This window comes from Leptonychotes weddellii, chromosome 4, assembly GCF_054177405.1.
Source record: "Leptonychotes weddellii isolate Sample4059 chromosome 4, ASM5417740v2, whole genome shotgun sequence".
Classification (NCBI taxonomy): domain Eukaryota; kingdom Metazoa; phylum Chordata; class Mammalia; order Carnivora; family Phocidae; genus Leptonychotes; species Leptonychotes weddellii.
In genome coordinates this window covers 111,405,009-111,430,329 of record NC_138372.1, presented here as the reverse complement: position 1 = coordinate 111,430,329, position 25,321 = coordinate 111,405,009, and the positions used below count along the sequence as shown (strand labels likewise).

Below are 25,321 nucleotides of genomic sequence, written 5' to 3'. Positions count from 1 at the left end.
TGTCTCATAAGACTCAAGATCAAGACAGCAGGCCTTGTGAGTCACTGAAATGAGGAATTGGCTACTACAGTAAAAATTGAAGCCAGATCTGAGCAGCATGCTACCAACCCAGGAGACCAAATGCTGGACTTATCAAATGCCAGCTGTATACAGCCTCTCTTTCTCCCTGAAACTGACCCTCCCTCCACTTTCTATGCAGAGAACCACCATATAATTGTTCCCTACACATGATAGCCACTGGTGGAACCAGACAAGGGCATATGATCCAAATGCTTCTTATCCATTGCTAGCTAGAAACTCATGAGGTGGGTTAGTGCAAAGGTCTCACCCTAATAGTATCAATGGCAGTTAGCCAAATCAATTAGTTTAGGATCCTTTGGATTGGGAAATATGGAAGGACTAGCCAGTGACATAAACATGTAAATGGAACCAATTTACAGAGAGACACAGATGAGCTAAGAGACCATGTTGACTTAGAGACTTGGAGAGAGTTGTTGGCCTCGAGAAGTATCTTTCCCAGTTATAATTTGTAGGTGCCTGTATTAGTTTGCTGGGACTGCTATAACAAAGTATCAAAGACTAAGTGGCTTAAACAACAAAAATTTATTTTCCCACAATTCTAGAGGGTAGAGTCTGTTATCAAGATACTGGTTTCTCCTTGGCTCATAGATGGCTGTCTTCCCTCTGTACAAGTCTGTGTCCTAATCTCCTCTTTTCAGAAGGATACAAGACAGATTGGATTAGGGCCCATGCTAATGATCTTATTTTAACTTAATTACCCCTTTAAAGAACCCATCTCCAAATCAGAATCACATTCTGAAGTATTGGGGGTTAGGAAGTCAACATATGAATTGAGGGGCTCAATTAGGTCCATAAGAGTGTCCTCTCCCTATTATTTAAGTGTTTTGTGTGAGTCTATGCAATCAAAACAACCTGACAAACTATATTAGGACTCTCTGTTGTAAGAGGCAGAAAATCCTATTCAAACAGCCTTTAGGAAAAAGGGAATTTATTGGCTCAAGTAGTTGAGAAGTTAGGAGTATCATTATCTTCAGGCATGTCTGGATTAAGAACTATAATAATGTCATTTTATCTGTCAAGGTCCTAGCAGGAAATACGGCTCCATTCAATTGAGTTAAAAAAAAAAAAAGACTAATTACAAAGATGGGGACAGGGTTTAGGAAAATTATAAGGGTTGTTGATATACCAAAGCAAGTAATAGTGGGACATTGTTATCATCTCTAGACGTAAAGGAGCAAGGCAAGAGAGCTTACTGAAATCTGAAGAGAGTTTTATGGAAAGGGTTTCCTAACAGGAGCTGTAGCCTCCAGTAGAGGGACAGCCAACCTGAGCAAACGCCACAGAAAAGGACTGGGAAATAATCTAATATCTCTGATCTCCTCACAGCACTCCCTCCTGGAAGCCAGAGGAGAAGAGAGATTGATAGAATCCCTTTAGTCAGCCAGTAGAGAGGAGGAGACAGATCTGGGGGCAAGGGGAAAGTGGTCAGCACCACCATTAAAACTTGGTCTTGCTCTCCATCTTCTGTGTTGGTGTCTTTTTAACAGGGTCTCAGCTCGTCGCTCTTTTCAATCTGTGGGAAGAGAGCTTTTCTTGCCCAAGTTTTTCTTTTTTCTTTTTTTTTTAAAGATTTTATTTATTTTTCGAGAGAGAGAGTCAGCGAGAGAGGGAACACAAGCAGGGGGAGTGGGAGAGGGAGAAGCAGGCTTCCCACTGAGCAGGGAGCCCGTTGTGGGACTCGATCCCAGGACTCTGGGATCATAACCTGAGCTGAAGGCAGACGCTTAAGGACTAAGCCACCCAGGCGCCCATCTTGCCCAAGTTTTTCTAATAAAACCCCAGAGTTTAGTCTCATTGGCCTGGCTTTTATCACCAAATTCACCTCTACTTCAATCTATATGCCCACCTCTAAATCAATCCCACTGTGGTCAAAGGACAACTGAGCGGGTCATGATTACCTGAATATCCTTGGAGCTAGCAGGGTGAGGTCAATCTCATAGAAACACATAGTGTGAAATGGGAGAGAGTGGCTCCCCAAAGGAAAAATTCAGGTGTTGTTAACAGAAGAAGGGGGAATATATAGAGGCTGACAGACAAAAACAGCATGTGTACACTACATTACCCAGACTACTCATAGTCCAGTCCTTGGTAAATATGCAATGATTTATTGCATTGATTGGATACAGTATGTTTTGAGAACTTTCATTGCACGTAGTTGGAGCTGAATAAATATTTACAAAAATTTGTTGGAATGTAAATGTTAATAATCTATGGGCAGAATTATTTTGCAATTGACTAGGAAATGTTTCTGAATACAGAGGATATTTTTCCACTTCCAATCTTTATAGTGATCCTTATGGATATTGACTTATGATTATTAACTTCTTATTTCTAGAAATCTATATTTATACCTCAAACACTGTCTCTTTCAGTGTTCTGAATTATTTTGTAAACCCTGTTTATTTGCTTTCATTAGACCACAGTCTTGAGAATTTCTGGCTTGTTTACACACATCACCAAGTATTTTTTTAGACTCATTTAGCAAAAGATCATCATGAAAGAGGCAATAAACTGAAGTAAGATTAGTGAACAATTTAAGTTTAACTGTTAATAAGGTTTCTTTGTTCCTACCCATTAAAGATGACTATCAGTATTGCTAAGAGATGTTTATTAAACTGATAAAAATAAATATTGTCTTTAGAAAGTCAAGCTGCCTTTATCTGATCTCAAAGGTAAGCTTATAAAATTAATCCTTCTGGTGTTTGCTTGTTATTCAAGCATAACTTTTCTTCTAAACACAGCGACTAGTTTTTTTGTTCAGCTCCAGCAAAGTTTTGGCAGAAGTTCTGTCAGTGGCTCTTTGGAGAAGAAGCCCTACCAGTAGGGCTCAAGCAACATTGTGCAGGGAGTGGGAGCAGGGAGTCAGAATGGGCTGACATTGACAATCAAAGAATTTCCAAAGTCTAAGAATCACTGTTTTTAGTGGTTTAATCCCATTGAAAGTTTCAGTTAGGGAAGCTTCCCCTTTATGTCTCCCATATTCTGGAGACCAAGGATTTCATTGATTTATTACATGAATATTTATATAGCAGACAAGAGAAGCATGGACCTCATCTTAATGGAACTTAATTTTCTATGGGGGGGGTGCCCTAATGCATGGATGATGGGGGTTGTCATGGTGTTTGAAGGTATCCATGTGTAAATGGGTGCAAGGTAGTATGACTGCTGTCCATTCATCCTTGCACAGAACATCCTAGGTAGAATAGGAGAGAAAACCTGAAGTCATGAAGCATTCACTTTTATATCATCTGTGCCAACAAAGGTAAGCAGCAATGTAAAGAGCTGCCCAAATCTTACCTGTTTATTCCACCATTGTTGAATAATTGATGCATAGTAAGGGTGGAAGATTTAACTTCTTTCTCATCTCTTACATAGACATGCCATCTATCTGAATCCCTGCCTCTTCTATTAAGCCTTTCTGATCATTCCAGCTCAGAATGATCTTATTCTCCCCCTTTTTCTCAACTCCAATAGTGCTTAGACTTAAATATATAGTCCCTCATAGTAGTATCTGATTTTTAGATGTCTTGCTATGTTCCTCGAGGGCAGGAACCAGATTTAATGTTCTTTTATTATTCCCTAGAGCCTATAGTCTGGGGTAGAGCCGGAGCTCTATAACTACTGGCTAAAAGAACAAGAATGCTTTGCTCAGGTTAAGATTAAACTTAGTTTGTATTCTCGGGCCATAAACCACCCAGTAATTAGAGGGTTATTCGTGTAGGAGCAGCCTTGAATGTAACTGTATTGGAATAGATCTTGTCTGGTAGCTGGATGAAATAGACCAGGCCTAATAAAAATCTAATAAATTAGGTCAAAACTGACCCAGAGAACATCAGAGCTGGAAGAGTTTGTACCGAAATCATTTGGTGTACAGCTCCTTATTTTACAGAAAGGAAACCAAGGCCCTTAGAGTTTGTGGCTTGCTCCAGGTCACATTGAATTAGGGAGAAAACCCAGACCCAGTAACTACAGTTCTTGACCAAATTGTTGGGTAAAGAGTCAGGCTGGAAGTCAACTAGATGAAGATCCAACCTGTGTTTGTCAAGTCATCATAATAGTAAATACCATTTTTCAAACCCTTTTTAGTGTTTCTGGCACCATGTCAGGTACTTACCATGCAGCCATACGTTACTTCATTTAATCTGCACAACCCACCAGAGGGAGGTGCTGTATCAGCCAAGATTCCTTTTGAAAAACAGAATCAGTAGGAGGTACATATTAAGAGATTTGTTGCAATTGGTTTATGTGATTGTGGGGGCTGACAAGGAAAGTCCAAAATCTGTAGAGAAGACTAGTCTGGGATTTGGGGCAGAGTGAAGCTGCTGTCCCCAGGTAGAATTTCTTCTTCTTCAAGAAGCCCCAGCACTACTTTTAAATTTTTCAACTGATTGAATCAGGTCCATGAAGATTTTCCAGGATAATCTCCCTTACTTAAAATCTACTGATTATGGACTTTAATGACACCTGCAAAACACCTTTATAGCAACACCTAGAATAGTGATTGAATAATTGGAGACTGTAACCTAGACAAGTTTACACAAAAAACTATCATCACAGGTACTATTTTGTTTAAATAGTTCCCCAAGTCACAGGGGTGGTTAGTGGCAGAGTTAAGTCCTCAGGCCCTTTCTGCCTGTCTCCTGACTCATATCTAAGCCATGCAGTGTGCAGTCTCTAAAGGCAAACTTGAGCAAGCTTTCATACCACTCTGAGGCCCAGATTCTTTCCTCTGTGAAATAAAGAAAATCACGTCTATGGCACAGGGCTGATATGTGAATTAAATGAGAAAAAGTGAAGTGCTAGCACATAGTAAGGATCCAAAAAATGTTAGTTTCCTTTCCTTCCACTTTGTTCTGCACACACTCACACATACACGCATGAGCTGTGTTCCCAGTTCGTACCAAAATTAATGCCACAAGATGGGCTCTGGCTCAGGTGCAGGTTTCTTTCTAAAATATTACACAATCATTGCAATTTCAAGGAGCATAGCTATGACCTCCGTGAGTCCTTGAGCATTCCTTCTGATTCATTCCATCTCCCTTGCCTGCTTTGACTCCTATCTGCTGGAAGAGTGGGTTTGCTTTCTTAACTGGATAAAAAAGGACAAATTGGTTGATTCTGATTCTTGCTCTTTTGTATTTGCTTCTGCCTTATCTGAATTCAGATCTCTTTTCTGAGAAAGAAATATTTCTGCCTTTATGCAATAATTGTAAGAAATGATCTCATGTGTGTGGACACTTTGTGAGCATGTTCCCCAAAGTCACTGTTCTACTACTTCCTGGTATGTTAGAGGTTGTCTGCAAGGGCAAGAGGATTAGACCTGTTGGAATTCTTTTGTCTCCCTTGACGTGGGTAGGGCAAAAAGGGAATTGATTACTCCTGTTGTGTCCTCAAGATAACAGCAGTCACAACCTGAAGTCCAGTAACCAAGTGGCACTACCTGATATTTTGCAGTTTATCTGCCCAAAGTTAAAACCAACAATTTTAGAAGACCTTCATGGTCTTGACTAAATGCCACAATTAGACTTTACTTGACTAAACTTCACTTCAAGAAATGAAAACATTTCTTCCTGCTAGGAAGTCACAACTGTATGTTTTCTATACTACTAACCTGTACTTTTTTAGTGGGGAAGCAGGTATTTATTGAATGCCTCACCTGCCTCAAACTGCCATCCCTAAATACATCTAATGATAGCATTTCTGCACCTCATGCGGCCGCAGCTGGGAAAAGTAGCCTATGAGTCTCAAATATACTAGGTGGCTCCAACATGTGGTCTCAAAAATATGAACCCTTTGTGCCATTTATCTTGTCCCCCCTCCCATTCTATACTTTCACTATTCCAAACTTCTCCCTGTGTCCCCCTACCCAACTCCTCCCTCCTTATACCTTACTCTCAGTGGATGACCTTGCCTGGCAGAGAACTCAAATGCTAGCAGAGAGAAACTCCTTCAACTTCCTGACTGATGACCTCCTGCTTTCCTACCAAAACTTTCCTTCCCTCTACTCTCAGAGCAAAGCATATTCCTTCTTCTATTATTCCTGGTGAATCCTTCAATCTAACCTTGTACTCCCCACCCCCATCTCTATAATTTCCTTTCTGAACTTCTAGACTCTTTTTCACAAGATCCTACCCAACGACCTTTAAAGATATTCAAATCTTGCCCATCAGGAAGGAAGAAATGGAGGGAGAGAGAAGAGAGAGGGGGGAAAGGGAGACAGGGAGGGAAGAAACTCCTCTAGTTATTGTGTTGTCTCCCGTCCTCAGACAGGCTTCTCAGGATGGTTGTCCTCATGTCTCCAGTTTTTCATTTTTCGCGATGAACACATTGTAATTTGCCTTTTGTCTCTACCATTTCACTGAAGATGCTTTTGCTAAGGTTATCAGTGACCTCCCAATTGCCAAATCCAATGATTACTTTCCATTCTGTATCAAATTTGATGATTATGGGACATTTGGAACTGTCTCCTTGAAAAAAATGCATCCTAATTTCCAAGACACCATAAACTCCAGGTTCTCTTCCACCTCCTGACAGATTCTCATCAGAATCCTTCACTGACTTTCTCCATCAACCTGCTCCCTAAGCTTCTGTCCTGACTCTTGTTTTCTTCTCACTCTATATCTTCTTCCAATGATATCCAGGCCTTAGCAAAAACTTTAATAGCTTCTTTCTCCTGTACCAGAGATCCCTGCAACATATACAAGTTGCTGCAGCAGTTGCCTGATGCCCAGGGAATTTCTTTAGGAAACACGTTTCACCCATGAACTTAGAACCTTTTTTTCTTTTTAGTTTCTATCCCATTCCCTGGAACAAGGATCCTTGCTCTCTGCTAGGCTTCTTTGCATGCATGACTTATTTAGATGATCAGCCTGGCTTTTGAGTCTACTGTAACAAGAACAATATTATTAATGCATGAGTCCTTCCAACCGTTCTCCTCTTCCTGGCCTCTAAAAGGATCCTGACTTTGTAGGTTTCATTTCTTCTCCTCCCTCACCCTCCAAAGAAGCCTCTTCCTGCCTTATCAGTCTCATTTTTGGGGATTTTAGTGATGTAGGATAAGGAGAAAGTGGGAGGGATATGTGAATAGGAGATGTGGGGGCTAGGAGTGGGGGAAGGCTTTTCAGGACATGTAGGAGGGTTAAAGGAGCAGTTTGTGATTAAAGGGAAGCAAATGAGAAAGAGGGGTTTTAAGAAGTATTGCTGTGGTCTTTGTATTCCTTCAAAATATTTTTTTAAATGTAAGCAAATAAAATAACTTCTATAATTTTGCAGTACTTTTTGATTTATGGCAGGTTTTCCTTTATGGCAGGTCTACTGTAAGGATGGACCACAGGGTTTCCCAAGCATACCTCTTCCCCACAAAGACTCTGAACAAAAGTATGGATTTCCCCTTGGACATCACCCCCACAACCCAGACTTCCTCATTTGCCTTGAGGCCAGTCTATGTGGAGGAAAGATCCAAGTGCTCATCTGGTCTTACATATGAGGCTCTGGGTTCTGAACCTGAATCTCCAGGTCGGCTCTCTCTCCTGAGCTCCAGACCGGTACATTGGACTGCTTACAAGATATTTCATTTAGATGTTTCATAGAACCCTCACACAGTCAACTTGTCCCCAAATTGCCTCTTTATCTCTGTCATCCCTTCTTCTTAATACCCCTTCTCTGTGTCCCTCAGTAAAGGACATCAACCGCAACTGCGTCTCTTCCTAAAAAAGCCTGGGTGTCATCCTTCTCTTTGCTAAGCCTTTTTATTCAGATGGTCACCAATCCTCTCCTACTTCTTAAATAAGTTGAGCCACACGATGTTTCCTGAACTCTTGAAGTTTCTAAATTTTTCACATCATGCCACTGGCCACTCTGTTGTTTTTGCACCAAAAGTCTTTCCATTCCCTATCTCTGCTCATCTGTTAAACATTAGCTGATACTTAAACTCCATCTCTTCTTTGAAGACTTCCTTGATTGTCCTAAGAGGACCCAACCACTTTCACCTTTGTACTACCTTGAATGTACCAGTATTAAGGCAGTTGTCACAATATATTGTAATGATTTTATTATTCAACTATCTTTGCTCCTAGACAATGAAATCCATGAGGGAAACATATCCTGTTGTTGAATATCTAGCACCCAGCATGGTATCTGGTTTCTAGTAATTGCTCAAAAATCAAACATTTATCAGTTACTTGAGTGAATGAACAATAAATTTGTTAAGTAGTTAGGAATCCAAATTAAAAATAAGAAAGGTATATTTCATGAAATTAAGTAATTTGTCCAATTTTATACAGCTACTAAGTAAGAGAGCAGAGTTTGAACCTGGTCTAAGACCATGCCTTTTTTTTTTTTTTTTTTTTTTACAACAACTGCATTACCTCCTAGCTGGTACATTACACTTCAGAAATTTATATATTTACTTTCTTCACTGATAGTGATAATGTTGTCTCTCTTTATGGTGACATTTTTAGGGCATTTTCTTGGAAGTGTCTCAGGGAGGCAAGAAGCATATCAACCATTCTGTTTTCATTGCATATTTTTATGCTCATCTTTGAAGCTTTCCAGAAAATTCAAGATTTTAATGCCTTTCCTTCTACATTTATTTTACAAACTCTAGGTGATAATATTGTTGGAAAGTAGATCAGAGTTGGAATCCCCTAGCTCTACCCATTGTCATTTATGGAAGGCCAGTCATCAATGCCAAGGGCACCCTGAAGCAAAGGTAGGTGGAAGAGTTTATTTTGAAAAACATTAAGGGACATAGTAGAGCTAGATGTTTGGGAGGGGAGGGTTTTGTGTTCAATAAACCCTCACTATTACTCAGCAAGGATCTCTTTGTAGATTTCTCAGAAACCAAGTAGAGCAACCACCAATGCCCAATGAATATTTTTCTTAGATTCATTTCTGAATCTGTGTCCTACCCATCTTCTTTAATTGCTGCCTATGGCAATGTGGCATGTGATGTCTGGACATACTATCTCCGGAAAGAAAACAGAAACAGTTGGCAGTCCACACTCTTCTTTAAGAAAAAAAAAGTTGGTTTTCCCCAGTTGGAGGGTGGAGAGTATGTGAATCAAATCAATGATTGTTTGGGAGTTTTGTTGTTGTTGTCGTCGTCGTTGTTCGCTCATTTAAAATATCTCTTTTATTTCATCTTACAAGAATGTTGGGTAATAAATAGTCATTTCCTAAAAATTGTACCACTTTATTAAGTAGTTTGGGGCATCTGAATTCTCTATAAGCAGAGCACAAGGAGAAATGTGACAATAACCATGGATAGGAGTTGCTACTGAATTTTAAAATATGTATGGCCCCTTTCCTCCAAGGAACTTAAGGCTCCTCATTAAACTTTTGTTGCCAAATAGGTATTAACCTTTTTAACACCAAAGGAGATAGGTGAAAGTGTACACTTTTTCAACACTATTTTATTGAACAATTTAGCAGTCAGCAGCTCACTTGCAGATGGAGTATGTAGAGGAATGTAATTCAGATTCTTATTAATTTGTTCCACCAACATTTACTAAGCACTTTCAAAGCATCAGGACACTACTATGTATACATAGTATATACCATGTACTAGGGACACAGAGATTAAACAAACATATATGGTCTGTACTATCAAGGCGCTTACAGAAGAATGAATAGTCATGATAGTTACATACTGACTGCCTGATGAGAGCCACCATGGCTACAAACACTGAGACCTTGGGAACACATTGAGGGACACCTTGTTGTACAATGGGGATGAAGGGAGACTGCCCAGAAATGTACCAGGACTAGGTCTTGAGAAATAAGAGACAGGCCAAGAAGCACATTAAAGGCAGAGGAAGCAGCTCTTTAATAAGCAAAGGAGAGAAGACAGGGCTCCTTCGGGAAATTGTAAACATTTCGGAATGGCTGATATAGAAATTTGGAAGCTGGGAGCAGTAGTTCTGTGAAAGGCATGGTAAGGAGTAGGGAGCAGAGATCAGGTAAGACAAAAGTATGAGCAAGGGAAGCACAGAGAGGGGTTCCGTGAAACAACTTTCACAGCTCCCTGTCCAGCTATAGTTGAGCCAAATGTTTCTGATGCCAGGAAAGTGTTTTTCAGGATAGGCCTACCTCTCAGAAACATCCTGAAAGAGTCATGCCCCAGGGTTCACAGAGCCTGTTCTCCTGAGCTCAGGAACTCTAGGAGGCAGGGAAAGGAGCCCTTCTCACTCTCCACCACAGGAAGCACTTACCCAGAAACTTCTTGTTCCCAAATGGGAACAGGCTTCCTAAGAAACCAGACATTTCAGGTCTTTGTTCTCAGAGTCGGTCAGGCCCAGCCACCACCATCAATTCAACAGCAGTGTTGCCCCAACCTGAGTAACAGCCTGCATTGCTCGGCTGTGTGATTGCATACCCAACCAGGCCGAGACCTCTCGGCCAGCCTGTTGCTTCTGGTAACTGCTTAGTAAATCCTCACATACATATTGATTCTCCCAGCCTGTTGCTTCTGGTAATTGCTTAGTAAATCCTCATATACATATTGACTCTTCTGAACTATTGTTTAATGGTAATTGATTGATGCTCAATACATATTTACAAATAATAATTACAGTTCGGGCTCTGTCGTGAGGGAAAGACACAGGGAAAGGAAATGGAGCAGAGAGAAAAAGTGAGGCTATAGAAAGAATGTGGAAGAAATAATCATTAATATTAATTTATTGAGAGCTTACTAAATCACCAGTCTCCAGTTTAGCACATGTGTATATTATCTCATTTAATATTTACAATTACCTCTGATATACATTCTTATTATCTCTGCTTAACAGGTGGGGAGGCTCAGAGAAGTTGAATAACTTTCCTAATGCCAGGAAAGTGTTTTTCTGATTCCATACCAGCCTTCTTATTTGTTAAATCTAGCTTCTGGAAGAGAAGGAGAGGCCTCAAGGCTTCCGTATAGACATTTTACTAACAGTTTGTACTTTTACTAACAGTTTGTACTTGAAAAAGAGCGGCAGGAGATTCTGCTTTATGTTTCAATAACTAAAGAATAAAGTTTTAATCTTGCTTGGGAGGCTTAAAAAAAATCTATGAACCTGACAACTGTTCAACCACCCACACGATATTCTCTGGACATTACCCTTCCTGCCCTCCCGCACCTCAATTATCCTGATTTTTGTTTATAATCCTTTTATATCCATTTTGATCATTAACTTCCTAGGAATGACAAGTGTATGTATGCTTTTCTGGGTGCTCTGACTTAGCAGGGAAGCCAGCAGTTAGGTTCTGGTGTCTAATATATGATATCATGATAAATGCCCACATTTGATTTATCCTTTCCCATAGCATGGGCTTGGGACTTACCATTAGATGTGACAAAAAAATTTTTTTCAATAGAATTACTCACGAATGACTAGTGGGTGGCTTTAAAAGCATTAGTTCGTAAATGCACTCTGGCTATCAGATTGTCAAAAGCCCCACAGAAAATCCATTTAAAGATTAAACATGAGTGTTTTTTAAAGAGGTCTGCTTTTCCTATTCCTAACATGGGTCTGTACTGTTTGTACTTTTATCACTTATTATATGTAATTTAGGAGACAGATGTTCTGTCTTATTTAGCCAGAAGATAAAATATTGTTGAGTAAGCAGTAACATATTTTAGAATAGGTTAATGAGGCTCAAAAGGGTAAATAAAAATGAGGAAAATGTACCTCAAGTCACAATACTTATAAGCATAGTCTGTAGTTAAATGCAGTAGAATCAAATACAATAGGCTATTTTCTTTCATGATTTCTTATATGTTCCAACAATAATGATTATTCAGTTGAACTACAGTACTGATTAAGAATGTAGTTTTGGGCGCCTGGGTGGCTCAGTCGTTAAGCGTCTGCCTTCGGCTCAGGTCATGATCCTGGAGTCCCAGGATCGAGTCCCGCATCGGGCTCCCTGCTCGGCAGGAAGTCTGCTTCTCCCTCTGACCCTCCCTGCTCTCATGCTCTCTCTCTCTCATTCTCTCTCTCAAATAAATAAATAAAATCTTTAAAAAAAAAAAAGAATGTAGTTTTAACCATCAGATTGAGAAGTGCATATTTAAGTTCCTACCTTGAATTACCCACTCAATAAAATAGCTAGTGAGCACCTGCCTTAAAGCAGGCACCATTCCAGGGAGTGAGGATACAGTAGTGGAGAAAACAAAGGTGTTCACTCATGAAGCTTATAAATTCTAGTGGGAGGAGACAGAAATGGACCCATAAACATATGATGTGTCAGGTGGGAGAAAATGAAGCAAAGCAAAAGATCTAGAAAATGGTAGGGTGTTATTATTTTAGCTGGGGAGTCAGGGAAAGGCCTCCCTCTGTGGTGACATTTGAGCAGAGATATGGAGGAAGTGAACATATGAGCCATTCAAGAAACAGAGAAAAAAACATTCCAGGACACATGAGCCATGCAGTAATTAAGGGAAGAACATTTCTGGCAGAGGAAATATCAAATACAAAGGCCCTAAAGCAGGATGCTACTTGGTGTGTTTGGGGCACAGTGAGGAGGCCAGGGTGAAAGACTTACTAGGATTTAAATCTCAATTAACTATAAGCATATGAATTTTTTCATTTTAAAAAAATTTTCTAATAAACTGCTGATAAAGCAGAGCATCTTTTTGTTTCAACCTTATTAAAAATCTTAAGTTTCCTATTTGGGGTCAATAATACATTACCAACTTATTTTAACTTTTGTTCTTTCTTTTGTGTCTATAGTATGCCAAGCATATGTAGGCACTATTAGGTGCTGGGCAAACAGCGGTGAACATCACAGATATGTTCCAGCTTTGACCAAGTGTGGAGTTGAAGAACTTGCATTCCTTGAGGTCTTAATTTTCATGATACAATATGGAAAGGCTTAAGAGCCAGGATTGGGAATTCAGCTAGGAAGAGGAATGGGAGAGTGCTGAGAAGTCAATGATAGAGAGGATCAAGGAAGGTCTGTGGGCAGACGAGTTCCAGACTCTGAGAGGAGAAAGAGGAAGAATCAGATGAGGAAACCTAGTGGCCCAGAAATTCAAGTGACCCACCAGGCAGAAGGTTAGGGTGTCAAGAGACAGGAGTCCTAGCCAGGTACCTCAGCTACAAGAGATCTATTACATAAAAGGCAGAAGGCACCCCAACAAGAAAGGAGCTGAAACAGCCTGTTTGCTAATAGGACTCAAGGTCTGGCATGAGGAGTTTTCAAGCATTTTTGTCAGGTCCAAAGGACAAGATCTTAATTTTCCTGTTGAGTTTAGACCACAAGTTGAGAAAGTGAAAGCAGAGGTTTGATTGTATTTTTCATCACAGTTTGAGTTGGTGCATGTTTGGTAAGTTGAATTGCCTAGTTGCTGCCTCATTCCCTGCAGTGGACCCATCTGCTAGTTTCTAAGCATTGGTGTCCTCTGTACCCTCAAGGGTCTCTTGGCCCACCACTGTCAGTAGTCTCTGCCCTCTTTCCCAGCTGTCTCTCCTCTCCCATGCCCCTGACTAACAAGGACTCCCACTGTAGAAAGTGCCAGAGCACAAAATAATGGCATTTTCAAGAAATCTCTGAGGTCAATTGGCTTTTTTGCATGTCTGTTCTTTCTAGGAAAAAAAAAAGTCAGAAAACTTAGCCTCTAATTTTAATTCATTTATATGGATAATCAAGACTTTTTGTTGTTATTGTTTGTTCTTTGGGATTCTTTTTTTTAGGGGGGGTAACTTTTGCCCCATTTACATTTTTAAAACAGGCACACATACTATCTTCCCCATACATGTATACATACATCTTATATCTTTTACATAAATAGTGTAAATCCACATACGATTATATCTTATACACATTCATAACCATCCTTATCTATGAAAGGAAAACAGGGTTCAAAATATAAACTGAAGTAGAATGTGAATGCTGGGCTCTGGGCTTTATATAACATGAAGCAAAAGAAGTCTTATGGCTGGCATTCATAAAAATTAGTTTAGGTGTCTGAGTCCTACTGGATGTTTCTTGGTTGACTTGGCAACCCAGTGTACAGATAAACTCTGAGAAGATGAAAACTCTGGAAGGAAGTTGAGGTACACTGACTTAACAAAACTACACTATTATAAGGATGATTGCATTCACCTTGTTCTATCTCCTTCAAAAAGATGTTTTAAGAATATTCTAATTTGGGGGGCTCAGAAGTTTTTCTTATTAATAATTTTTTTTCTAAGTAGAAAGGTAATCCTACTTCATATAGAAAATTTGATGAACACATCTATTTCCTCTACCTCTTTTTTTTTAAGATTTTATTTATTTATGAGAGAGGGAGGGAGGGAGCATGAACGGGGGAGGGACAGAGGGAGAGAGAGAAACAGACTCACTACTGAGCAGGGAGCCCAGCGTGGGGCTGGATCCCAGGACCCTGGGATCATGACCTGAGCTGAAGGCAGACGCTTAACCAGCTGAGCCACCATGGCGCCCCTCCTCTACCTCTTAACTGAATCCTCTCAACCTCAAGCCCAATGACTGCATGCAGGGAGATCACCTTTAGCTCCACTTAAGCTTCAGACAGCATCCGCTTTTCTGCAACAGGCACAGGCAGACCAAAATAGGGGCCTGGCCGAGACAGCATTCTGAGGTGTCTGTGCTGGGCGTGTCAATCCTGGCACAACATCTTGACTGTGTTAGTTAGTTCCCTTCTACCCTGATTAGTTATCTATCTGTAACAATTTAATGCAGAGGTTCTTTAACTTAGGGATCTGACAAAGGGTCTTGTTGGAATGACAGCATCTTTTAGAAAGAGAACTACACCTAATGTTTACTGAACGAGTAGCTTAGATATAAAAATACAGGTGATTTTGAATACTCTAGTTCTTTCTCACTCAGAAATTGTTGATAACAATTAGTCAGTGTGGTTGTGGGAATTGTCTCAGCTATTATACCACCTGGATTCTCCTCTCCCAGGTTTTGGGATACACATCTGAATATTTCATCCTACTGCCATGAAATGTCCACTTCTTGTTTTGAGGGCCATTATTACTAATCTCAAAAAGTTTTCAGGCTTCACTTGTACTGAGTACAGACTATATAGAAAATTATTTGCCTTTCTCTGAAACACTCTGTAAACCCTCCTCTAGGAAACACCATAGTACTTCCTGCGCCAAATATGTCCCGGAGCAGCACCAGAAATGCCATTATTCTTAATGTCCAATATCTTGTGGGCTGTGTGTTATCTGCCTGTTACATGTTTCCATTGCACTATCTGCTGTCTCTGACTCAAACTCAACATCTAAACCCTCAAACTCAACATCTAAACTTGAACTAATCTTCTTCCTAAGACCAGCTCCCTTCTTAATTTCCTACTTCTATTACATGTTTTCCTAGTTATCCAAGCGTAAAGCTGCAGTGTCATCTTTGATGCTCCCTCTTCTTGGTCCTCTATGAGTCAGCAAGTCCTGACCATTCATACTTTATGATCTCTTCCATGGTCATACTTTTTATTCCATACTACTGCCACCATTCCCACTCATGTCCACTTCATGGAGGGACCACTGCAATGGTCTCCTAGACTCCTCCTTCAATACATTCAATGCTCTGGCCAGATTATTGGTGCTCAAACACTGTTAAGCATATCACTCTTCTACTCAAATTTCCAGTGGGTCCCTGTTGCTAAAAGGATAAATGCCAAACTCCTTCATTTGGCAGGTAGGGTCCTGGTGCCAAGCTATCTTCTCTAATCTCATCTCTTAATTCTCACCTATACTCAGCCCCAGTGAGATGTCATCTACTTGCCCTTCCTCCAACATACCTTACACATTCCACCTGCGAGCCATGTCTCTTACCTGGTTGGCTAATCCAGTTGTCATTCCTAACTTCCTTTTTTCTCTTGTCATCTTCTACTATAGAAGCTGGAAACATTAAATATCCTCTTTCCCAACCTCCCTTACAATGTGGGTCATTCGTGTGTCACAGTTGAACACTTTGAGTGTCATCACAACTGTTGTACTACTGTTCTGTTTTACTCTAGAAAAATTGTAGCAATTAGCGTAGAAATGTAGATTCAATAAAATGTCACGATAGGGGTTTAGAGCCAAAAGAGGAGTAGTGTTACTATTTCTAGTTTACTCAGCTAAATTAAAGATTTTCATCTAAGAAACATAGTACCTATTCTTGAGACATTGTTAAAATTTTCCTGGTTTGATTGTTTGAAAATGTTTGCATTTTTTTCTTTCCTTCCTCTCTCTCTCTGTCTCTCCCTCCCTCCCTCCCTCCCTTCCTTCCTTTCTCCTTCTTTAGTTTGATGGAGAAAAGAGGAGGAAGATGGGATTGTTTCTTTGATGTCCTATAAGTAACAAAAAAGTTTAAGTCCTCTCCTTTACCTCCTTTGATAATTTTGTTAAATGGAAACTTTAATAACTAGAGGCTACATTTTATTTAATTGGTTACTATGGCCTGGCACAGATGGGCTATTAACTAGTAGCCATAAAACTGAAGACTTATTTACTTGAATTTCAGCAGAACTCTTCACAGAGATATTAAGTTGTTTTGTTTTTCAGATTCTACTTAGGGGATTACCAAGTCAAATTGTCAAATCCACAAACTGTTGAGCTTTAGTTCACAACGTAGTAGCTGTAGAAACCGAAAGGGTCATTTGGAAAGGCTTCATACAGTTAAAGACACCTGTGGTTAGCACCAAAAAAGAAAGAAGGAAAGCCCATTGACCTTCAATCCACTCAATGAACAGTTTTACTTCTCTTTCTTAACAGTCAAGTATAAACCAGTTTTGGAGTGAATGTCTGAATACAAGAGTTACAATATAGCAACGGCTGCAAAGATCAGATCAAGCTCTCCATTTGGTTAAGCAAATGGTGTTTGATGCCTTTGCACATTTGACCAATTTGGCTTAACGATCAATACTTTTCTAAAAGTTCTTGTAAAAATATTCCCTAAAGGATTTCAACCCTGGCATTTATGAGGCACAGCAGCTTCTAAAAGGAAATATATTTGCTTTACAATACTCATCACATGTTTAACCATGGTAGAGTTAGGAGCTCAGTGTTTTAGGCAGTGCACGCTTTTTGAAAGCCAACTTCTAGCTCCCACTCCCAGGTATGGAATGAATAAGCCCTGAGAAGAAAAGGCACAGCATAGGGAATGTAGTCAATGATATTGTCATAGTGTTGTATGGTGACAGATGGCAGTTACTCTTGTGGTGAGCGTAGAATAATGTATAGAGAAGTTGAATCACTAAGTTGTACACCTGAAACTAATGTAACGTTGTGTGTCAACTGTACTCAAGTAAAAAAAAAATTAAGTTCAAATCCCCATTCCTTCCCATTTCTCCTGCAATTCTTTCAACAATTCAAAAATACACAGGCCCTGTGCCAGGCACAAGTGTATGGGAGTTGGGGGGGATGACCCATTCTTTTTAGGGTTTCACCATCTGGTGAAGAAGGCTGACATAGATAAAGAAGGGTATTATGCTAAGCAAAATAAGCCAATCAGAGAAAGACAATTATCATATGATCTCACTAATATGTGGAATTTGAGAAACAAGGCAGAGGATCATAAAGGAAGAGAGGAAAAAATGAAACAAGATGAAACCAGAGAGGGAGACAAACCATAACAGACTCTTAATCTCAGGAAATAAACTGAGAGTTGCTGGAAGGGAGGTGGTTAGGGGGATGGGGTGGCTGGGTGATGGACATTGGGGAGGGTATGTGTTGTGGTGAGCGCTGTGTATTGTGTAAGACTGATGAATCACAGACCTGTACCTCTGAAATATAGAATACATTATATGTTAATAATAAAAATAAAATAATAATTAAAAAAAGATGTCTAATGGAGAGCTGGCCTTGACAAATATTTAAAATAGTCTCTGATGGTAACAGAAGAATAAGGAACAGAAAGCTTCCTTCCTGCGGGTGGGAGCAGGGATGTTCTGATGACAACAGCGAGATTTGAGTAGGCTCTTGAATGATGAGCAAGATCACGAAAGATGGAGATACATGAAAAGCAGTCAGCCAGACATGGCTGTGTGGGTCATTCCTGGAGAACAGCAAATATATTGTCACATTGGACCACAATTTGCATGAGAGTGATGATGATCCAATGAGAAAGCCAAGCTCGGGTCAGACACCAGGCTGAAAATTTCATCCTTTTTGTCCTCCTGAAAGGTAGTAAGGTGTCTGCCATAGCAGCAAGAAAGATAATAATTTGAGCAAAGGTTACAGCTTCTGGTTAAAGCCCGACCCTGCCTTTTCTCCACACGTCTCAGCCTGAGCCCCTGTTACAGTATATAGCACAGAATGCTCCTCCACCTGCTCGATTTCCCCATTGAGAAAGCGGCTCACTGCCACTTCTATGTTCTTCCTGCAGTGGATACCTAGTCTCTTTTTCTGCCCCCCTTTTTTTTTCTGGGATTGCCAACTTTTCTTTGGGGAGTTCTTCCTCCCACCTCTCCAAGCACATGGATCTAGTGGGGTCAGTCCCAGCACCCCAAAGTGCTGGGTATAGCTGGTTTGTTAGAACTCAGCAGATGTAAGACAAGCCAATCCTGAGATTTTTCGCACTGGACATAGGCAAAGGGACTTAGGCTCTCTTTGGTGTTAAAGGTATAAAGGTAGAAGCTGCTGATGAATGAAACTGATTTAAGAGTAGGAAGCAGAAATAGAGGGGGGAAAAGTAGAGCTGAGAACCCAAAGTGACAATGTGTGAGTCCTGAGGTTCAAATGCATGCCTGCACTTTCCACTGAGACTTCCAATAAATCTTTTTTGTCTCGGTTAGATTAGAATGAAGTTCTGTCACTTGCAATCAGAAGGATCCTGACTAAAATATGTCTGCGTTTGGCAGTCCCTTTATCCATGGCCTCCCCCTGCTCTGTGCCCCCAAAGGCTGAATGTGTGGTTTGCATCCACGGGCTCCTTTACCCTCCTGCTTCCAATGGGAGTCACTAGCAGGAGATTTGAGGCTCACGTTTGCCTGCAAGTCTCTCCTGAATGCACAACTTCCATTAGGAGCCACGTTCACACAGCAATCTCCCAGTTTTGGTAATTGTCCTCTTCCCCTGTAGCTTCCCACTGAAATGTAGAAATGGTTCCCTGTCCTGACTAGCATAAAGTAAGCCATATCCTTTGTTTTTCTCTCTCTAAATCTTTTGCAAATAGTCCTTTTACTAAAATCACCTCAATTACTCAGCTAGGGAGAGTCCTTTCTCTCAGGATTCTGACTGCTACAAGTTTCCAGGTGATTGGTGAAGGTTGTGAATCTTTCCTAGACCAGGACTCTTGGGAACTAAATCATAAACTAACTGCTAAACATCCTGGATTATTCAGCTTTGAAACAAGAATTCTCAACCTTCCATTTTAGCCCAACAGGCCAGCCTCAGTCCAGGGTCAGCAAATTCAAGACCATTCCTCATTCCCATACTCTTCCATGAGTTCCCTAATGAGAGAACATTAATCACAGCTCTGTCCACAGGGCCTGGCAGAGCATCAGAGCCCTTTCCAACACAGCCCAGCTTTTAGCAGTCAGCATCAGCCCGCTGTGTGCCTCTCCAGCATTAACCCCAAAACAGAACCAAGCTGCAGTCCTGCACTTTGTCCTGATATCTGCCATGCCCCAGACACATCCTCACAGCCTAGGAACAGCCAAGAATCCCAAGGCCACACCTGGGCCCCACTTCCAACTGAGAATCCTTAGGCCAGAGCTAAGATGGGTATCATTTCCCTGCAAGGGCCCAATCTTGATTTCCTACAAGCAATTTCTGGAGGCAGACACCTGGCTCCAGGCCTTAATCACAGCATGAGTGCCCCGTCACCCTGGTCATTTATCCCATCTTAAACAATCTTATCAAGACACAATTACATGGCTGAGACACTAGGACTTTCAGTGAAGATTCCTAATGTCTAGCCAGTCACAAAATTTCATAGTCAACAACCCCAAACTTCAATATAGTTTTGAAAAAATTAGATTTTTTTCTTTATCTCCATTTTCTTTCTGCAGAAGAGGTATTTCATACTTGATAGTGAATGACACTCTCCCAAACACTGGCCTACCTCTAAGATTTGTTAATCTTCTGGGGCATTTGTAACAAAGTACCATAGATTCAGTGGCTTAAAACAATAGAAATTTATTATCTCACAGTTCTGGAGGCTAGAAGTTGAAATTAAGGTATTGGCAGGTCCATGCTCCCCCCAACAGCCTCTGAGGATCTTTCCTTGCTTCTTCCTAGCTTCCAATGGTCCTAGGCATTCCGTGTTGTGGCAGCGCAATGCCAATCTCTGCCCCTATCTTTATGCAGCGTCTTCCTTTGTGTCCCTATCTCTTCACATGACATTCTTTTTTTATAAGGACACCAATTGTATTGAATTAGGAGCCCACCCTATTCCACTCTGTTTGTGCCCAATTACATCAATAAGGATTATTTTCAAATAAAGTCACATTGTGCAGTACTGGAAGTTAGAACTACAACCAGATCTTTTTTGGGGGAACACAGTACAACTCTTGACAATAGTTGTATCTGAGATTAGTCACAACTCCCCAGAATATTAGCCAAAAGCCTAAAACTTTCTCTCTGATTCAAGAAGGCAACATTGGAATGCAAGCCAGGTTTATGTTAGTGTAGAGTTAATCTTGAATCTGTTCTGATTTTTGGAAGAAAATACGGTAAGTATTAACTCACAACTGACAGACACAATGTTTTGTAACTTTAGAAAAATGTACTACCCAGAGACTTGGTGGTTGTTTTTTTTAAGATTTTATTATTTATTTATTTGAGATAGAGCAAGCCTACATGCATGCATGAGGGGGGGCAGGGCAAAGGGAAAGGAAGAAGGGGAAGCAGACTCCCCGCTGAGCAGGAAGCCCCAAGCAGGGCTCATCCCAGGACCCTGAGATCAGGACCTGAGCTGAAGGCAGATCCTCAACCAACTGAGCCACCCAGGCAATCCCTCAGAGACTTGTTTTTAAGGACTATCTTCTCCCACTACCAGAAGTTGACTTTTATTACTTTATTATTAATAGCAATACTTATTATTTATTATTTTTTTATTTAAAAATACTCCTTCATACAAAATTAAACTCAATATGTCATCCTCTTTACTTCAAAGGTGATTTGCAAAGTCATTCTTAAATACTTGCCCCAAACACTGAATTACATTGGAAGGAATTCTTTTATGTCTCTAATAAACAGAATAAGAAAAGCTATCATATTTTACTTTCCCTAGGATGGAACTTTTCAGTGATTCATTACTGGGTTTTATGGAGGGTAACAACCAAGACAGAAAGAGAGCAAGTGCATGCTTTTTAGAGGACAAAATGATGAAATTCCTCTATTAATCCACTCATTATTTATTAGGAACTTTTTATCATAGGAAATCACATTTTGAGGGATGGTAACATTTTCTTTCAAATCTTCAGAAAAGCAGGAACTTCAAAAAAGCCTAGATCTGCTTTTTGTTTTTATGAGTCATTCTTTAAGGTGGACGAATCTTAGACCTGTCTTGAAGAACGATTTTCCCCATAAGAATGGGTAGCAACCTGACCGGCATATACACATACAACCTGGTGTGAGGCCTGCCTTCCATATTGTAGATAGTGGCCAGCTCATTTCTCCTGAAGTACAAAAAGAAAGAAAATACCTCCTTCAATCATTATAGCAAAGTTCTTTGTGATGTGTTTTAATCCATACCTGGAAGGTGTAATTAAACTAGAAGATATTAAGTGTATCCAATAGCTTTCAATTTGTTCCAACCTGATTCTCCCTTCGATCTTTCTCAATGGGTAAATTCTTACCAGTAGAACATTGTACTGCTCTGCACTTTCCTTTGATATGATCTCTAGTGGCCATGAGGGTAACCACTGATGGCCTGTTTGCACTTGTCTCAGGGGCTAGGTGGAGGAAATTGGACACAATAATTAATTCAGATTCAATGCCCAGGGATGCGTCAAGAAACCTGAACTTGAAGCTCAGGTTGCAAAAACGCAATTCAAAGAGAACATGATATTCCTTCTCCCCTGGCGTTTTGCTGATAGAATTGTAAAGCTAAATGGAAGATTACCCCCCTACTGTATTACATTCATTTTAAACATCCTCCACTCTAAGAACAGCAAAGCTACAAGTAAAATGATATCACCAATGTACTTCCTTGATTTAAAATACGACCAGCATAAATCCAATTTGAACTTTTTAAATGATCTTTGAAAAACAAAAAATGAATCCTTCTACCGACCATTCCTACATTAAAAACACACTATATGGTGGGACTGCTGATTTTTTTTTCTTCCAAGAGCAACTCTATAATGGAAAAACACTGTGACCTTAACCTTATGAAAAGTTGAAAAACACAGACACACTTTATGTTGAGCATAAACAAAAATAACTAACTACCAGGTTTATTTCCTGGCCAGTAAGCATTTGATGTGTTTATGAAGCCTTGTAAAGTATTACAACAGCTATGACTATATGGAAAGTCTCCTTGGGCAGGTTAGTACATGAACTCAGTCTTGCTAGGGTTGTCGTCAGCTCCTTATAGGATTCTGGCTTTTTACAGTGGTCTAGGATCAAGTTATGCTTTCCCGAGTGCAGTCACCAGCATCTGTATGATTGTTTCACAGACTTACAGAGATGCTTATTGAATAGTTGTATAGGAAAAATTTCTCATTTGACTACAAGCACCAGAACATAGAACATAGTCTCTCCTCTCCTCTCCCCTCTTCTCCTCTCCTCTCCTCTCCTGTCCTCCCCTCCCCTCCTTCCTTCTTTTTAAATTTTTTTTTAAATTTTTACTTTTTTAAAGTAATCTCTACACCCAACATGGGGCTCTAACTTATAACCCCGAGATCAAGAGTTGCATGCTCTACCAACTGAGCCAGCCAGGTCCCCTCTCCTCCTTCCTTTTTTTGTTTTGTTTTAATTATAAAGGCAATATATGTTCTTTTTTAATTCAGAAAAGCAGAGAAAAGATTTTTTAAAGAATCTTTTATCACCTCATCACTGCTTACCTCCACTGTTAATATCCTGGTATATAATCTTACCATTTATTTGTATGCATTGGTTCCTATGTGACAACGTTGAGTAATTATACACAGTATAAAATTTTGTGTTCTACTTTTTTTAAAAAAAAACATAGTCTGACCCGGTGCCTGGGTGGTTCAGTTGGTTAAGTGTCTGACTCCTGATTTCAGCTCAGGTCATGATCTTGGGGTCCTGAGATTAAGCCCCACATGGGGCTTGGGCTGGTGTGGAGTCTGCTTAAGATTCTTTCTCCCTCTCCTTCTGCCCCTCCCCGCCCTGATCTCTCCCTCTCTCTCTCTCTCTCTGTAAAAAGAAAAAAAAAAAAGAAAAGAAAAAAGGAAAAAACAAAATGTTGTCTCATCACTTTTGTTCATTTTGAGTTATTTTAATGACTGAATACTATGGTATAAAGTGGTGATGCCATAGCTTACTTCACCATTAGCTATTTAGTTTTCTCCCCAGTCCAACACAGACACTTTCTTCTGCTATTAAAACAACTCTGTAATGATCATTGCTGTGCAAAAAGAATAGTGAATTCCAAAAATGTAATGGGCCAAAAAGTATATTTATAGCTCCCGGGTTAGCAGGCCAAATTACTTTCCAAAAGGGTTCTATTAGTTTATACAGACACTAGTTATGTGCAGAGTACCCAGTTAGTTTTACCACACCCTTCATTGCCATTGGAGTTTATGATATTTTTAATGACTTCTCTAATTTAATAGATGTTTATGATAGTTCCCAGTTAGGATTTTCATTTCTTTGACTACTAGCGAAGTTAATTTTTTCCGTAATTTGACTACTCGCAAAGTTATTTTTCCCCATAACTTGGTTCACTATTTGTATATCTTCTCATACAAACTGACTCTTTGCACTCTTTCCCACATATCTGTCAGTGTCTTTGTTGTTTTTCCTATGGATTTGTGAGAGCTCTTACTATTTAATACTTTGGTCTCCTATTTGCTGTAAATATTTGTTTTGTTTTAAACTCACGTACACAGAACTTTAAAGTTTCAGTGTAACGAAATCTGTGTATTTTTCCCTTATTGACTTCTATTTCTTCTAAACTTAGGAAACTCTTCTCCACATACAAAATGGACAAATTTGATTCCATTTTCTTCTAGATGTTCTGTTTAAAGTGTTTGACTCTTTAATTTATCTTGAATTAGTGTTCATATAGATGTATAGGTCTAAACTGTTTTCTCATTGCTAGCCAGTGATCTTGCTCATTTGAATATTTATAACATTACACAGTATAGATGTAATTCTGAGGTTCAATCTATTATGTTTTACTCAGCTATCTATTTAAGACTTATAGCTGAAATAATTGTAACTTTATAATATGCAGGCATAACCCTTATGTCTCCACAGGTAACAATTTTTTCATTAGAATGCTTTCTGGATTTTACTACATAAATTTCACTAAAATACTTATTTTTCAGTACAATATTTTTCACCACCACTTATAGAAAAATTGTATATTTTTCTCAAAACTCATATTTTTAACAAAAGCACAGATAGATTTTCTTGAGTTAATAAGGAATTATAAAATAAATAATAAGTCTTGAGTCAAATAAAATTAGTAAAATATCATAATCATATTAATATCATAATGTGTAGACCATTTTAAAGCACACTAAGTGACAGCAAAGGGGATTATATCTGGTTGTTACATACAAAGCAAAAGTTTGTTAATAACTATATTAATTGTTTGGTGATTAGAAAGTGATGTTTTAACCATGTTACATACTAACATGATATTTCTTATATAGAGATAGGCATTTTAGGCATTTTATTGTGTTTGGTTCCCTGCTAAGGAAATTAGTTGGGTGGTTTTGGGGGGAGGTTGTTTGTTTTAAAATTTTATTTTTAAGTAATCTCTATACCCAATGTGGGGCTTGAACTTAAAATGCCAAGATCAAGAGTTGCATGTTTTACTGACTGAGCCAGCCAGGCACTCCTGTTGGGTATTTTAAGTTGATATGCCAACCATATGATTTTTCTCATTTAAAATAATGGAAAATAGGCTCCTATTCAGCACTTTTTGGGCAATAAGTCTGAATATCAAGAACAAATTATTGACTTAAGTGGGAGGTACCTGTTCTTTATATTTATGGGACCAGAACTGCCCTACCATTAATATTCTTTTCTTTAATATTTCTTTTCAAGCTTTTTAAAAACTGAACCACTAAGAATAAGTTTCCTACGTGATGCTCCCAAATCTCCAAATACATCAATACATAATTCTTATAAACAAGGACATTTCCTACATAACCACAATA

At 39.5% G+C, this 25,321-nt stretch overlaps 1 long non-coding RNA gene across 1 annotated transcript in view; it reads left to right on the top strand.

Annotated features, from left to right (window-relative positions):
- LOC115937285 (uncharacterized) overlaps nt 1-25,321 on the top strand; it is a 173,640-nt gene that overhangs the window by 90,879 nt on the left and 57,440 nt on the right. The window contains exon 3 of the long non-coding RNA XR_014144210.1: nt 8,687-8,791. This is a non-coding gene — a long non-coding RNA (uncharacterized LOC115937285). The remainder of the gene's footprint in view (nt 1-8,686; nt 8,792-25,321) is intronic.